The 16,279-nt window shown below is 36.8% G+C and overlaps 1 protein-coding gene across 3 annotated transcripts in view; it reads left to right on the top strand.

Moving 5' to 3' along the window:
- Positions 1–8: 8 nt before the first annotated feature.
- The window catches only part of Ipk2 (Inositol phosphate kinase 2), a 32,755-nt gene continuing 16,484 nt past the window's right edge, over positions 9–16,279 (top strand). The window contains exon 1 of one of the 3 annotated variants that reach the window (XM_076419755.1): positions 9–256. The gene's annotated coding sequence lies outside the window, so the exon portion shown is untranslated. Of the gene's footprint in view, positions 1,948–16,279 lie in introns of all 3 variants that reach the window. The other 2 variants (XM_076419757.1, XM_076419756.1) reach the window with 2 other exon arrangements.

The raw sequence follows: 16,279 nt of genomic DNA, 5'->3' as shown, positions 1-16,279 counted from the left end.
ATCATGTTGCTTTTAAAAATAAGGTTAGAGCATTTTCTGAGAAAATTTGACATTTTAGTTGGTGGTCGTTTGTAAGTTAGTCTACTTTTGTTGTTTGCAGAGCCGTGTAAACAAAAAAAACACGCTGTAAGGGGGAAAATGAACAGTTTGAGAGAGCAGTTACAATTGAAAATTGTAGAAATTACTTTTCGGAGGGTGTTTTTCATCTTTGAAGTGGAATAGTGCTTTATCGAGTTTTCCTACAATCTCCTCTCTGGTAAGATTCAATATTTTTAAATAATTTCCATTTAATGATGCTAATGTTTTCTTTTTCAAATTGAAATTAATAAATATATGTAAAAGTTGTCATGAAATCAATCTTAATATTGTAACGTATATTACATAAGTGGAAATATTAATATTTAAGTGTGCCAATTTTTTTGTATTTTCATTTATAAGAATATAACCTAAAATTGGCTTTAAGGGTTAAATATATAATATGCATAAACTTGTATATTTTTAAAATTATTTGTATGAGGTACATATTGTAGTAAGTTTAAACATATTGGAATTCGATTGCATATTAGCCTTATTTCGTTGATATTTTAATTTAAAGAGTTCTGAAAGTAGCACGACTGCTTACTTACGATTCTTTTGTAATCTACGTGTGTTTGTTGGGTATATTCTGCGAAATAAATTCAGATCAGTAAAGTTCGCAGTGTGGAAGTCCCCAGCTTTCTTTCTCAGTAATTGGCAGATGAACTATGGTCAAAATTCCCATCATTTCTGCTTACGAAATAACAATAAGTACCAAGGTTGTAATTTTTTAATAGTTTAAGTATTCAACCAATTTTAATATGGTAAGTGTTTTATTTCATTGATTTTTAATTAGATTATTATTTGAGTTTGTAATAGCCTACTGGCGTTTCACCTTCTGATTAATTAGTATAATTAAAAACAATCCACCAGCTTTGTTAATGATAAAAATAACGGAAACAATATATTAATTCGGCGGTTTAATTTCAATGGTAATAAAGATTTTGTTAGAAGACGTGTGTAGTTTTGTATAATTTTTTTGATAGGAAAAAGGCTGATAAGAAACTTAATTACATATTTGAATTTATTTGTATTTCATTTATTTGAGTAGTGTGACGCTTATTCCATAATTTTTAAAAATGATGTGTTTATAATACATGCATTCTATGTAGTAACCGTTTATTTTTTCGTCAAAAGGTATGTGCCTTGATATTTTTGAATTTTTCTACTGTTGTCTAAACATCCGTTTATGAGATACTATAATTGCTATGTTATTATACACTGTATAATCAGTTTTGGCAAAATTTTTATCAAACCATATAATATAAGTTTTCAGGCGCATTAAATATAGAAGTATTGTGTGTATGTTTGGCACTACTTTTGTCATAATGTGAGTTTAAGAAACAATAAAGAAAAGTTGTTAAGTTTTTTTATTTTAGAATTTGGGCGTATCAATAATAATATAGCACTATTTTTACAGTTTTACGCATGGTTTAATTTTAACACCAAGGTTGTTTATTTTAAAAAATATTAATTTTAAATAACAGTTATAGTGCTATTATTTAGTGACTATTAAACAGTTCATATTCATTTTATGTATTTAGTTAACAAGTTAAAGATAGTGTTAAATAATGGTGAATATTTTGTACTTGAGAATCAGACAAGTGTACATATAATATATATCGTGTGGTTAACCTTGATCACCTGCACACACACAAGTAACCCGAAAATATCTGACCCAAATTACTCAACGTAGAGACCTTTATTATTTTTCACAGCTATACGTTCGAATTAACATAAAAATAAAAAAACCGAAGATGAATTATGTAAAACTGGAAGCTTTTGATCTAATTTCTTGTCAGATTCAACAATCTTCCCAGATCCCAATCTGCTTCAATAATGCAAATTGAATTTACCGGATGGATCTCATTAGTAAGTACTATGATTAAAAGTCGATGGTTAAAGTTAGTTCTATTTTTCAATTCTGTATGTATGATAGGGGCCCGTATCAATAAATATATAAAAAGAAAATAATTGACACTTTGAATGAAATTGAAGGAAAAATTGCTATTATGAATCATGGTTGCTTTCATAAGGGGCGGTGCGGGGTAGGCCGAACTGGAAAACGATAGCGGCATTTTTAACGCACCAAGCGCGAGGTTTCATTTATAGCTTCGGCAAACCCGTTGACGTCAATGCCATTCCAAGTGAGAAATTGATGATGATGGTGTTGTGCCGCATCACAGTTTTGCAATTCAAATATCGCTAACCACCAATCCTCTAAATAGAAAACATCAAAATGTTAATGTTTCGATATTTGGAAAGCTTTTCGTCGCTTTTCTACTGATTTCAAATATTGTCCATTTCTAGGTTAGCGATTAGACGATTAATGAGTATTTGATCAAACTATATTTGATCTCATTACTTCGTAGGTTCCTTATACCCTTACACCAGATTGATTACATTTAATTAAAAGCAGTGTGGGTTAAATGAAATAGTTTAGTTTCACTTACATGACATCATAAATATTGAGTTTTTCATATAATTTCGTCAGATATGTTTATGTGTTTCATATAAAGTTTATCAGATACTTTTGTCTTTCATATTTAGGTTAAGTTGTGTAGTTCTGGCTGAAAACAAATATTAATTTATTCGTTATATATATTTTTCACATCTTTCACTCTAGTAAGATTGACAAAATCTTTTCTTGAATTTTTTGAACTAATTTAAGTTTCTTTCCCATTAACCAATACTTGTTGATATGCTCTATGATAATAGAATAAGGAAGGTGGAAGATCATTCATTTCAGGACGTTAGAGTTGTTACGGTAATTGGTATATGTTCAGTTTGTATGTGAATTCAATATCTACTGAGATGCACTGCTGTCAATAATTTTGGCTCTCCATATTTAGGTCTAGTTATTTATGTTTTGACTTGTGTGTTGCAGTTTTCTGGTTGCTCTTTTGCTATTATCTCCAATAGCAAGTATTGTAATGTTATCAGCAAATGTAGCCCTGATGATATTGTAATGTTATCAGCAAATGTAGCCCTGATGATATTTTCATCATTAGCGTAAATACTGTAAATAAATAGTGCTGTATAATAGTGTAATAATAGCGTAAATACTGCTGCTTTAGTTTCTTTTATTATTGAGTAAGTTTCATATTGTCTGACTTTAAATAGTCAAATAATAATATAGCTGATCAAATTTTTTTCTTTTCGCAATCTTTTTAATGATATTTGAGGTTCTATGCATTGAACGTTTGTTTATGAGTGTAAATTGATGTGCATTTTCTTTGTATTAGGGTTTTTCCTGTTTTGTGTGATCATAATAATTTCAGATATCCTCCAAATATCTCGGTCATGTTGGAAAAATGTATTAATCAGATCGGACAGTTTTTTTTTGTAGCACTTGATTCATTATTTTATATGAGTTGTAATTAAAATTATCTTAATATCTTTTTTAATTTTGGCGGATGCGATAGTGGACTAGACATCGAAATATGTCGTTATCACTTAGGTAATCACTAGAGACATTTTTATTTATAGCTGGAAATTGTACATAATATTAATAATAGTAATTGTTAATACCGAACAGTCCTGGTATTATTGGTAACGTAACGAATACGCTAAAAATGCTATTTCAACGACAGCAATTACGTACACTTTATTTTCATGCCTTTTCGAATAATCTGGTACTTTTGGATGAGAGCAGCTAAAGCCAAAATTTAAATTTAGATAATTGGTGTTGGACGTTCGCACATACGCGTACGCAATGAAAATGTTTTAAAAGATTTATTGACGACGTTGATGTAATAAAACTCTAGCCGATGAACAAACCGACATTTATTAATAAACACACACACACATTAATTTTAAATGTTATTTAAAAATACCAGTTATCGCAAAAAATACCATTTTTTCTCTCCGAAATATTGATATTTTCTTCGCCGGCCGACACTCCTACGATGAGATCTAATGGTAGAAAAAGTTTTATTTCATGGAATACGATGATATCGAAAGTCACTAAATGAGGTGTATATGTGCGTTGCTTTATTTAACAGTTTGGATACATTCGATAAATCAGTCACAACTTGTTCAGACGTGCTTATAATATTTATATAAACACAAAAATCAAAATAAACATATTAGTGGTAAATTACTTAGATTGCACAGTCTATAAGTTGCAGCTTGCTATTTGTAGCTGTTTTTGTATCAGGGAACATACAGACGATAAAGTCGATCATGAAGAGTGAGAATCCGTTTAATTTACTCCAGTTTACTACGTTTGTAGAGAAATTCGTCTCATGATATTAGATCACATTAGTTTGTAGTATAATTTGTACTGGATTGAAAGTATTATTTTATACATATATTAGGTGTAGGTTAATTACTTATCCTCTAAAGCATTCTGCTAGGATGGAATTTTTTTTATAACATCTTTATTACATACGCTTAGTACAATCTTAATTATAATTTAATTTATTACTACATTTCATTTGTACTTGGATTAATTCACAAGCAAGACGAGTGCGAGAAAATACACCAATATGTATTCCTCAATTATAAAATTATAATAACTTATAGCTATAGTTTAAACTAAAGGTATACACTTTATATAAGTTTGTATGGTTTGGTTCGCTTCAATCTCCTGACATCCTGTCAATCTCCTGTCCAGCAGTTGTATTGCTTCCACGTTAGTATGATTTAGTAATCTTCTTTCGTGTTTCAAGGTGAAATCTTGGATAACTTCGTAAATCCATTTGATTTTCAGGTCATCGTGCAGTTCTTCGTTGGTTACGTTGCATTGGCAATCAATCGAAGAACCTTGTTTTGACAGCGTTGGATGACTAGTTGATTTGAATTTTTAATGCAACCCCATATTTGCACCCCATAGGTCCAAATTGGCTTTATAATTGTCTTATAAATCAACCTCTTTGATTTTAGATCAAGTTGAGAGTATCTTCCGACTAACCAGTATAGTTGTTTTATTTTGTTTCTAATGTGTTTTGCTTTTTGTCTAACATGATGTTTCCAATTTAATCTACCGTCAAGATGGATTCCGAGGTATTTAGCTGATTCTGCCTGAGGATAAATAAACATAATGCAGTTATTGTATTTTATCGTGCAAAAAGATCATCTATACTTTTAAGGCTTACTTTTAAACTGATTTGTTCCTACAGTATTAATCTGAATTTGTCCCAGTCAGAGTATTTGTTGGTAAGATTCGGCTTTTTTGCTTTTCTTAGGATTGTCGCGCCCAGTGTTAAGAATACTGGAGTGTTTGTTGGAAATAAACGGTAGTTTGGTGAATATGCCGTGAATTTCCCATTCCGCATTTAAAGTGGTCTACCGAACAATGTGAGGTCCTGCATTTTTTGTACGATAAAATACAATAACTGCATTATGTTTATTTACCCTCAATGTCAAATTTAAATAATTTGTAGACAAAAAATGAATTGATACGTTGAAATGAAATATTTAAATTTATTATGAGTTCATTGGTTGTGTTCTTGTGAAAGATGAAATGTTAAGTTGATGTCAGATATTTAGTTCTACGTTGATGAATAGTGATTCCTTATTATTTTTTTTTTGTTCTGGCCTAAAAACCAGGCGGTGGAATGCATGACGCATACCTGGTCGCGGAGACTTGCCCTGGAGTGACAAGTTGGACCGGGTTATGTGGGACTGCCTCTGGGCTTACCAATACACTAAACCGAAACCGCCTCACAGTTGACCCCTGTGGATCACTACTGCTACTGCATTAAATTTGGGGATATGGCACCCGCTGATCGGGCAGCCGTTATTGGGCACGAGAGCCCGGCGATTCTATTGATTCGCGAACCTGAGTTAACACACAACTGGGTACTGTTGTATGGGGGCAAAAGTTATGACTGTAGCGACGGATGAGGTCGTTTCAGCCTGGAAAAGGGGGAGAGCTTAGCGGTGACGCGGTGCTAAGCTCCCAGCATGTCGACCAGCTCGCGAACAAGCGCGTTTTCAGAAGAACTTGAGCTGAGTTGTTGTTTGTGGAATGATTGAGATATGAAGTGCTTGATTTCTGGAGTGTCAGTTTCCCTATGGATTTGATTATTTCTGACAAACCATGGAGCGTTTAATATTCTCCTGAGGAGCTTATTTTGGAAAACTTGAAGCCGTTTGACCTGGTTGGGTGTAACAAACTTGAAGTAGACATTAGATCCGTAGAGGAGTACGGACCGAATTAACATCTTGTAAAATAAGCATTTGATGGAGATGGGAAGCCTGCTAGAAGGGCAGATCAGAGGAGATAGCAGGTTTGCTATCCTCGAACCTTTTTGGATTGCTTTCTGGATTTGGGAATGCCAACCGAACCGCCGGTCGAAGTGAAGACCTAGGTACGTGACGTTATCCAGCCATGGAATTATTGCGGTGTCGATCTTAAGTTGCGAGACGCGCAGTGCGTAACGCTTCTTGTGGAAAATGATGGCCTGGGTTTTCAGGGGGTTGATTTGCAACCTCCAGAATTTGAACCACTTGACCGCATGATCGAGCTGCTTCTGTAAACGCTCATGAATTGTAACTTCGAACCTGGCGGCCGTGAAGAAAGCAGTGTCGTCAGCGTAAAAGGCGACGTCAATATGCTCTTTTCTCGGCATATCTGAAATAAAGAGATTAAATAAGGCTGGGGCCAGCGGGGAACCTTGAGGTACGCCAGCATCGATTTGTTTACGACTGGAAAGTGACGCCCTGATCTTGACCTGGAAAGATCTGTCCGAGAGATAGGACTTGATGAGAGCGGTTAGGTCTTCTGGGAGGCCTAACCGCACGCACTTTGCGAACAATCCGTCGTGCCAGACCTTGTCGAAGGCTTTGGTTAGGTCCAGAAGAACTGCTCCAAGCTTTTTACGTTGGTCAAGAGCATGATGGATGTGTGCAGCCAGACGGGAAGCTTGATGGACGGATGAGTGGTGAGCGCGAAAGCCGAATTGTTCATCTGGAATGATGTTGTTTTCCTTTGTGAAAGAGTTGAGAGCGTAGAGTATTGCCCTCTCGGCAAGCTTCGAAATGGCGCTGAGAAGGCTGATAGGCCTGTAATCAGATGGAGATGATTTTGCTCCTTTCTTGGGTATAACCGCTATATGTGCGTGTTTCCAAGACGCCGGGAAGTGTTGCAGTCTCATGATGGAGTTAATAATGTTTGCCAGTTCTGCGAGTTGCTTATGCGGGAGCTTTTTTAACTGGGTAATCGATATTCCATCGAAACCTGGAGATTTTTTGGTTTGAAGTTTGCCTATCATAGTCTGTAGAGACTTTGGAGATACAAAATGGTTGAGAAGAAAGGCGGGGGTTACTGGTCTTTTGACGGAGTTGGATTCGTTGATGACAGTGTCAATGTCTTTAGTTTTAGTGTTCTGTGCGGGTGGGAGGCATTTCATTTGAGCTTCGTAGGTCTCTGCAAGGAGCTCGACTTTTTCTTGGTCAGTGACTGCAAAATTTCCTGTAACCGCTGACTTCAGGGGAGGGATGACATTGTGCGTCTTCCCCACGAGGCATTTGGAGACACGCCAGAAGGAAGGGGGGCCATCCAGCCTTTGGTCCGCGAGAAATGAGTTCCATTTCATTGCTCGCCAAGTCGAGACGGCCGCCCTTACCCTCTTGCATGCTCTGTTCGCCTCCCTTTTGTCTGCAGCATCAAGGGTGAATCGAGCTAATCTGCATAAACCGTTTTTGATGCGAATTTCACGTTTAAGAGAAGCGGGAAGATTGTTTTTCCACGGCTGGGGTTGTGATGAAATTTTGACTGTGGAAGATTCGTGAGCAGACTGAATATCGCGAGTTAGCTTGAGTACGGCTTCCTCGAGGTGTTCTGATGTGTTAATTTTCGGAATTGGATCGGATTTCAGGAGAAGAGATTGGTAGTTTTTCCAGTCGGTTTTTTTCCTGAATCTTGTTAGTGGGACTTGAGTGGTGGCGCAGTTTCCGAGTTTGAGAAGGATCGGACGATGATCAGAGTCTAGTTCGTCAAGGACTCGAACTTCGGAATCGCGATTTACGTCTTGAAGAATAAAGAAATCAAGGATTCTTGCTGCGCCTTGAGAGACTGTACTAGGGTGATGGGTGGGTTCATCTGGCAAGGCAAGACCGTAGCCCAGATCTGCACTTAGAGCTACGATGGCGTTACCTGCGGGATTCGCTCTGGAACACCCCCAGGTGGGGTGGTGGGCGTTGAAGTCGCCACCTATTATTTTCGGAAATTTTCCTTCGACGAGTGATCGGTATTCGGCATAGTTGAATGCAGAAGATTTCCTGTACAGGGATGTAATCACGAAGGGACGTTCTTGGATATCGATTTTAATGGAGGTTGTTTCGAAGTTGTTTACTGATAACGATGGAAGGAGCTCGTGTTTGACTCCTTTTCTGACGAGAATGGCGGTTCCACCGCCTCGACCCGGAGTTCTATCGTTTCTGTAGACAAAAAAGTGTTCGAAAGAGAGACGATGCGAAGGTTTCAGGAAAGTTTCCTGGATGAGCACGATGTCGACGTCATAGAATGTTATGACGTCCTCCAATTCCGCTTGCTTTCCGCGTAAGCTATTTGCATTCCATGTCATCAGTATAAGAGATTTCGGAACAGCCATTTCGAAGAGTTAAAGGCTGCTGAAAGTTATAGAGACAGGTAAGTGTTGCCGCTTAGGCGGCGACATTTGGAAAAAGACGAGCAAGTTGGTGAGCCAGGGCGATCACTTGTAGGAAAGCCTGCGGGTCAGTAAACGCCTGCATTGTGGAGTTAAGGTCCGGTGTATTGGTTGGAGCAGGAGTTTGAGTTGGAGCAGGCTGGGTAGCGCTGGCTAATTTTTGGGCTAGCTTTCTGCCACCTTGGTTACTCCATGCAGAACCTTGTGGAGGTCTGGTTTCGGTCGGAATTTTTGGTTTTCTTGGAGCAGGACGGCAGGTGCAACCGCTGAAGTTTGCGGTATGAGTTTCACCGCAGTTGCTGCACTTTGGAGGTGCTTCTGGGATTTTGGTACAGGATCTAGTGTCGTGATGCCCGGCACATTTGACGCACCGTGGGGGGGCTCGGCAATATGAGCTGGAGTGCCCGAAAAGCTGGCAGTTGAAGCACTGCACTGGCTGGCCGTTTCCTCTCTGGACCTCGACCTTCACTGTGATGACGCCGAGTTTGGTCATATATATGATCTGTCGCTCTTCGCGAGGGACAACTACCTGAACAATTGGTAGTTCTGTCCCGGATTTTAATTTCCATCTTTGCACAAATTTGGGATGGAAGCCTTGATCAAAGAGAAGTTCACGTACTTCGTCAATGCAGAGTGATTCTGGGATGTTTTTTATTATTACCCGGAATGCTCTCTCCTCCGGATGACAGAAGGAATGGTAAGGGTAATTCCTTTCCTCGAGCAGGGTAGTAAGTTTACGGTAATTGTCGCTTGTGGCGACGAATAAGAAAATGCCGTCCTTTTTATTTCGGGTTGTAATGTCTATTGATTGTGCCTTAGTAATCCTAATGAGCTCCATGAACCTCTTCTTATCACGGAGCACTATAGGCGGAATTTTTTCCTTTGGGGGACTTTGAGAAACAGTCGCCGAAACGGTTGGCACTATTTTTGCTGTGGAGGTTAAGACTTGTTTAGTGACCTGGCTACTTACCTGCGCAGGCTGGTCTTGGGTTGGTCTTGTGGTAACTTGTTTCGGTACTGGCTGTGGGGCCGTCTTGGTGGTCGGCTTGTTTTGCACTGGTCTGGTGGCAAATTTTGTAATCGAAGGCTGTACGTTAGCTTTGGCTTTCGATTGGGTAGATTTAGTGGCTGGCTTGGCTACCGGATTGGGTTGTGATTTGGGAGCCTGTTTTCCCTTGTTGCCGGCCTTCGGCAGCTGGCTTTCCTGAGGTGGAGTGACGGGCCCTCTTTTCCTTTTTCCCACCAAGGTGAAACCGTCTTCTGAGTCTTCAGTTTGGTCTAAGTGTTGTGTCGGTTTAGCTGGTGTCTGGGACTGAATTTCTATGGCAGCGGGAATCTTTACTTCCATGGCATCTCTTTGATACTTCATGAATTGTGTTATCGTAGCTGTGAGAGTTTTTATTTCTTCCTTGAGCTCTTCGGAAGCCTTTTCGCTCTTTTCCAGCTTTTCCGTCTGTTTGTTCAGTGCGTCTGTTTGGGCTTTTGCGAACGTTTTAAGGTCAGCTATCTGCTTTCGCAGGTCTTCGTTCTGTTTTCTCAATTCCGTTATAAGCACTTCTCGGCTGTCTTCTGAAGATGGTCCATTTGAATTTGAAACACTGGGATTATGTTCAGGAGGCGACGTCGGCTCTGACGTACATGACGCCATTGCCTTGTCTGTAAAAACGCCTTTTCGGCGCTTACAGACGCTTTTTTTTTTTTTACGTAGGCACTGGTGAAACGTGATAACGGGTCGACCGTCTTAGGGAAAGTTTCGGGTAATTCTCGGAAGCGCAGGTAGGTTCGGCGGACCGGACACGACCGTTCTCTTCGAGAGCTAGCACGGAACTAGTGATTCCTTATTGGTATTACTAATAGTATAGTTATATCCAATTTAATTCATCATCTTTTTGAATAATTTTTATAGCTTATACAGGTAGCCTATTTTTAGTTTCGTTACTTGCAATTTTACGTATGGTTAGATCTATTTTATCCAGATTGTTTATATAAGCTACAAGTTTGGTTTTATGGTATTTCCCTAAATTACTGATCTCTTTTATCTTGGTCAATGTCAATTATTTTTGTATAAAGTAGGAACACCAGAGTATATTTAGCCTATTATGTTACATTTTTCGGAAACCAGCCGTGGCGTTCATAGAATATGAGCAAAGTTATTGGTTTCTTTGGTGCTTTTACGATTGTAGCAAAATTGAATGGACCGAATTTAAGTGGAATAACTTTCTTTAAAATCAGATTGATATCATCAGATTTCAATAAAATCATTTATTACAATTGTTGTATCGTCTTTCCTAATTGGCCTGGTACTATAAATCATGTTAGATGTATTTTCTACTGATAGTAGTAGGCATTAGTGTGTTTTGGGGGTTTGGCTTTTCTTAAAATATACCAACCTAAAATATAACTTCCAGCTTATTGACATGGCCGAGATAATAAATTCATCAGTGTTGAATGACTTGGATTGCACATATTACAATCGAAGGAAAGCGCCAAAGAACATCAAACCTAAATACAAGAGACTTATTTCAGCCATAAAAGATTGCAAAAAGTTAAAAAGCAAATTGTTTTTTTTGTATTTTGCTTTTTGTATGTTTGAGCAATTCTTAAGAATAAAATATGCATTAAATCTTTGTTTTAACCAATACGGCAGCCACATTGACTCAAGAACTAGAATATTGAAAAATCAATGAATTGACGTTGACTTTATTAGAACCTTTTGAGGAAGAAATGGGCGAATTAAACATCTCTTACACTCTTATATCATTCTGTTACTCAAACACAAGATTTTTACTCAATATCACAACGCAAAACAAAAATTCGATACTCTCCTTCAAACACCCTAAGTTTTCAACTCCAGTCTTACTTTTCACCAAAAAATCTTTGATGTCCGTGGGGAAATCTTAAAACATAAATTCGATACTCTACTTAAACCCTAGGTTCTTAATATCGATATTTTAATTTAAAACTCAGTTATCGATATTTTTTTCGAATACTTGTCCTAGAAGTATTTCAAGTAATAATCAGAATGTGTACAGTGCGTGCGGCTCAACTTTCAATTCGAAGTACAACCTTCATTCACAATTATTGCAATGTGTGGCCGAGCGTTGTCAGGCCAGATTATAACTTTGCGCCTCTTACTCGGTATAGCTGATCTTTTTTGCAATAATACGTCGTTCCATCTGTTCAATTGACACCAGTAAACATCTGCAGAACAGTTTAATTCGGTTTTAGCAGAACGTAATACTACACTTTGCTGATTTCATCATATGCCACAGAAAAATTTTCTTATTTTGTCTGGCGAGCAATGAAACGGCGATTTCGAAACTGTTGTAAAGGGCTTTGTCAGTCAATTCCTGTAATGGATATTTTCCCTGGTTGTTGCTATTTTTCATCATCTGTCTGTGATTTTGTTAGGCCTTCAAGTCATTCTTTGTCAAGTTTTTAATTGGCTTCGGCTACAGATTTCTTCAAATCAAACAGCAAAAGTAATAAATGTCGAAATTCGAGCTTTTCACAAATAACGTCTGTATACACTGAGTAACGTAGTTATTCTAAATAGAAAACTTATTTTGCGTAAAGAAATGTAAAAACTATAGATTTAACATTTAGCTTAGGTTATTTACATTGCTAATGCAAATCGTTCTACGAAAGAGTATAAAAAATTATAAGAGTGTTGGGCTGAGTAGCAAGGGTAGCACAATTTAGATTGGTAATGCATTTCAAAGATATTTGAATTTTTCTAAAGGTTGTTGTTTTCTTATTATCATTGTTTAGTGACGTGCTAAAGGTACTGTGATTTAATAGTATGAACGAATCTTGGTATGGTCGCTAAGAAACCACGAGCATTAGGCCAAATCAAACGTATATTTATTATCAGAAACGTCATTTGTTATTTTCTTTAACCTTCCATGATCTTCTGCTTTCAGTGGTGAACAATTATTCGATATGTTACGACTTGTTTATAAGACTAAAAGTATCAACGAAGCACTTTCAATAGATTTTTAATCTTTTTACTATTCACTTCTAGCATCATTTAATTCTAATTGAAAAAATACACATTTGTTTTATGTGCTCGGAAACTAAGTCGATTTCAGCAACACACGATTTACGAGCAGTTTTTTTACAAATTATATTTGCAAATTTATCGAAGAACTTACAGGCAATAAAGTTGATCATTAAAAGTGAAAATTCGTTCTAGTTACGCTAGTTTACTACGTTCGTGGAGAAATCCATGTAACGACCTTAGATCAGGTCAGTTTGTACTATGATCTGTACTGAATTAAAAGTGTTATTTAGTTTATACATATATTATTCGTAGGTGTCTGCTTTATTTTATATAGATTTTTCTTGGGAAACTTGAAGTTATCAATGAGTCGAAACACAGTTTGAATTGCGTATCCACTGTGGTATACTGCTTTGAAGACGATACGAAAATGCGACCTAAATGGGCCGTGATTAGTTTAAAATGAGCATGCGCATTTCGTGAAAATTCATTCATTGTTTATAACTGTAATGTTCTGAACAATATTTTTCTATTTATTCATTAAAATATAGATATACTTCTAAGATGTGTCATTTACAGCCTTTCTTTACAGTTTACAATATAAGCGTATGTTAAGTTTATGTTGTTAGACTTAGTTTGCTTTTATGTTGTTCTTTTATTAGGTAACAGGATTATAATATATTGTTTTAGGGTAAATGATGTGGCTCGGTGAATGGAGGTAAAACGCAATGAAACAGTGGTGTTACATGTGACCGTTATTTATTGGCTATATAAAAAAATGTGAAAATACAATTAGATAAAACGGATGGCAGCGGTGTTACCTGGAGACGAGGCTTGGGCAGTCGATGGTGGCACGTCTAAACCAAACGATGGTTGAGCACTGAAATGAAAATCGAAATACCCTTGAATAATATCCCAGATAAACGTCTCGGGGTTGCCGCCAGCTATTCGTTATCGGGTTCTAGTTGGATAATTCGAAACGGTTGTGGTTGGTACGGTTGCGATCTGGTACGGCTGTTGATATCTTCCGGTCCTACAAATACCGTTGCTTCATCGTCGCTTTGGCACTTGAATGTGGTCCATCGATGACGTTGAGAACAAGCTATTTTTCGGACAGGGCTCCCATAATCGACGCTGTGGGAGGATCGATTGTTCGACGACGTGGTAGCTTATTTTCTTCGACGACGAAACGTTGGCAATTCTGGTACCTCGGCGAAGAGATGACGAGTCTACGATGACTGCAATCGGTACCTAGCTTCTGGAGCTGCTCTGTGACTAATCCGTAGTCACATACGTTACGGTAATTCAGAAAAAACAAATAACGACGATATCCAACCGAAGCTGCCCAAAACCTTTCAAATCAAAATGTCTGCCATTATGACGGAGACGGCGAGCGAAGGAAGACATTATGATTTAAACATAGCGCCGAAAGAAATGTTTAGCCGAGACGCTGATGATTAAGTAGTGATGTAAAAATATCTATGAGTTCAAAAGATTGTGAAAGAAAATTTTGACAAAATTTTTTTAAAAAAATGAATTGGAAATAATGAAATGAATAGGAATAAAGTGAAAAGGAATATTGAAGGTAAAATCAAAAACGAATCGAATTAAAAATATTGAAAATTTTTAAACAAAAAATATAACGGCCACGTAAAATACACCATGTCGCACGTACCCTCCATTCACGAGTCCAAACCCAATTTTGCGAAAGATCACGTCGGGGTCACCACTTTAGGGTAAATGATGTGGTTCGGTGAATGGAGGTAAAACGAAATGAAACTGTGGTGTATACATTATGTGACCGTTATTTATTGGCTATATAAAGAAATGTGAAAAATACCATTAGATAAAACGGATGGTAGCGTTGTTACCTGGAGACGAGGCTTGGGCAGTCGATGGTGGCACGTCTAAACCAAACGATGGTTGAGCACTGAAATGACAATCAAAATACCCTTCAATAATTTCCCAGATAAGCGTCTCGGGGTTGCCGCCAGCTATTCGTTATCGGGTTCTAGTTGGCAATGCTGGCACCCCGCCCGTGTTCAACATCTGGGATTATATTTCTCGATATTTTGTAGACAGTTATTCCACGATGTATAATTCGACATGCCTCAAGGTCGCTACATTGTAATAAAATAACTTAGTAGTAGAAATCAAAAAGAGTGATTAATATTTTTAAGTTTATTAAAAAGAACCTTATTAAAAGAAGAAAGAGAAAAGTTGTAGAACATAGATGGCCCTAATTTTATTGCATTCGCCGCTTTTTCAGTTTCTACTAACCTTCAAAAGAATGCTGTTAAAATTTCATGATATTCTACTCATAAGTTTGTGAGTTATTGTGCTAAGAGTGACACTACATTTGTTATTTTCAAAAAAATGGATCACTCGTTCTACAATTTTTTACACTGCTTCTTGATGGGAAAAAAATACCGTTCAAGCGAAGTAATGGCAAAAAGTGTTATAAGGACTCCTCTCCATCAGAAACAACAATAAAACGTTGGTTTGCTGACGTGATCGTAGAGACACCTATGAAGCAGAACGCAGGGGACGTCCAAATGAGGTGGTAACACCAGAAAACATCCAGAATATCCACAAAATCGTTTTAAATGATCGAAATGTGAAGTTGCGTGAGTTAGCTGACTTCGTAAAGATAAAGAACGTGTTGGTTTTATATTGCATGAACATTTGATTGTGAGAATTCTGTTCAAAATGGGTACCGCGTTTGCTCACTGTCGACCAAAAACAAGAACATGTTTATGATTCTGAGCAGCGTTTGGCCAACGAGAATTTTGTCGACTCATTCATTCGTTCAGCCCATATGTTAGAAATAAGTCACTATATAAACAGATGGGATCAATATATAAATTGTTTAAAAATTATAATGATTTTGATTGTCGTTGAAAGAAAAAGTGAACACGCGATCTATAATTTATACACATCATTATCATATCGTAATCTTATATTATGTATTATTGTATTTTATATATATTGCTACTTCGATTTCATTTGTACACCATATTAGTTAGCATACATGGGAAACTATAAGTCCTAATAAAATAGCCAATGCACGTAATCAATACCGTCAACAAGCAGTTACTAACAGTATTTAACATGTAGTCATATTTTCCTATTCTATAGGTTATGGGAAATGTATTTCAAGTAAATTATCGATGTAGATTTTAATAAAAGACTTACTATTAAAATTACATTTAGCAATTGTATCTTGGTTAAGCAATGATATTCTACGTTTGGGTCCATAATCATCTGGTCCGTCTGAAATGCAAAGAACAAACCTAACTGCCCTAAAACTTCATGTACAAAATCATGAGGTTTCCTGAAGTTTATCATTATTTATTTTTAAAAATCATTTCTGTGCTAGAGTCGAATCATTTCGAAAATAATTAATTTTATTTAAACTTTCACATCCTGGAAAATATAACTTATATTATGATTTTGCATTTAAACATATAATATTTACCTTAAGTGCTATAAAAATAACTACATAACAACAAATTTCCTTACTATTAAACACAAAAATAGAAAAAAACAAAGATGTCAGAAAATTTCACATCGAAAGAAAGAAAAG

The sequence above is a fragment of the Rhynchophorus ferrugineus genome, unplaced genomic scaffold (assembly GCF_030347505.1).
Source record: "Rhynchophorus ferrugineus isolate W39M unplaced genomic scaffold, kcgeb_rfMv2 rfM1, whole genome shotgun sequence".
NCBI lineage: Eukaryota > Metazoa > Arthropoda > Insecta > Coleoptera > Curculionidae > Rhynchophorus > Rhynchophorus ferrugineus.
Note: the sequence above shows the minus strand (reverse complement) of the source record. Positions and strands in the feature narration are given on the sequence as shown.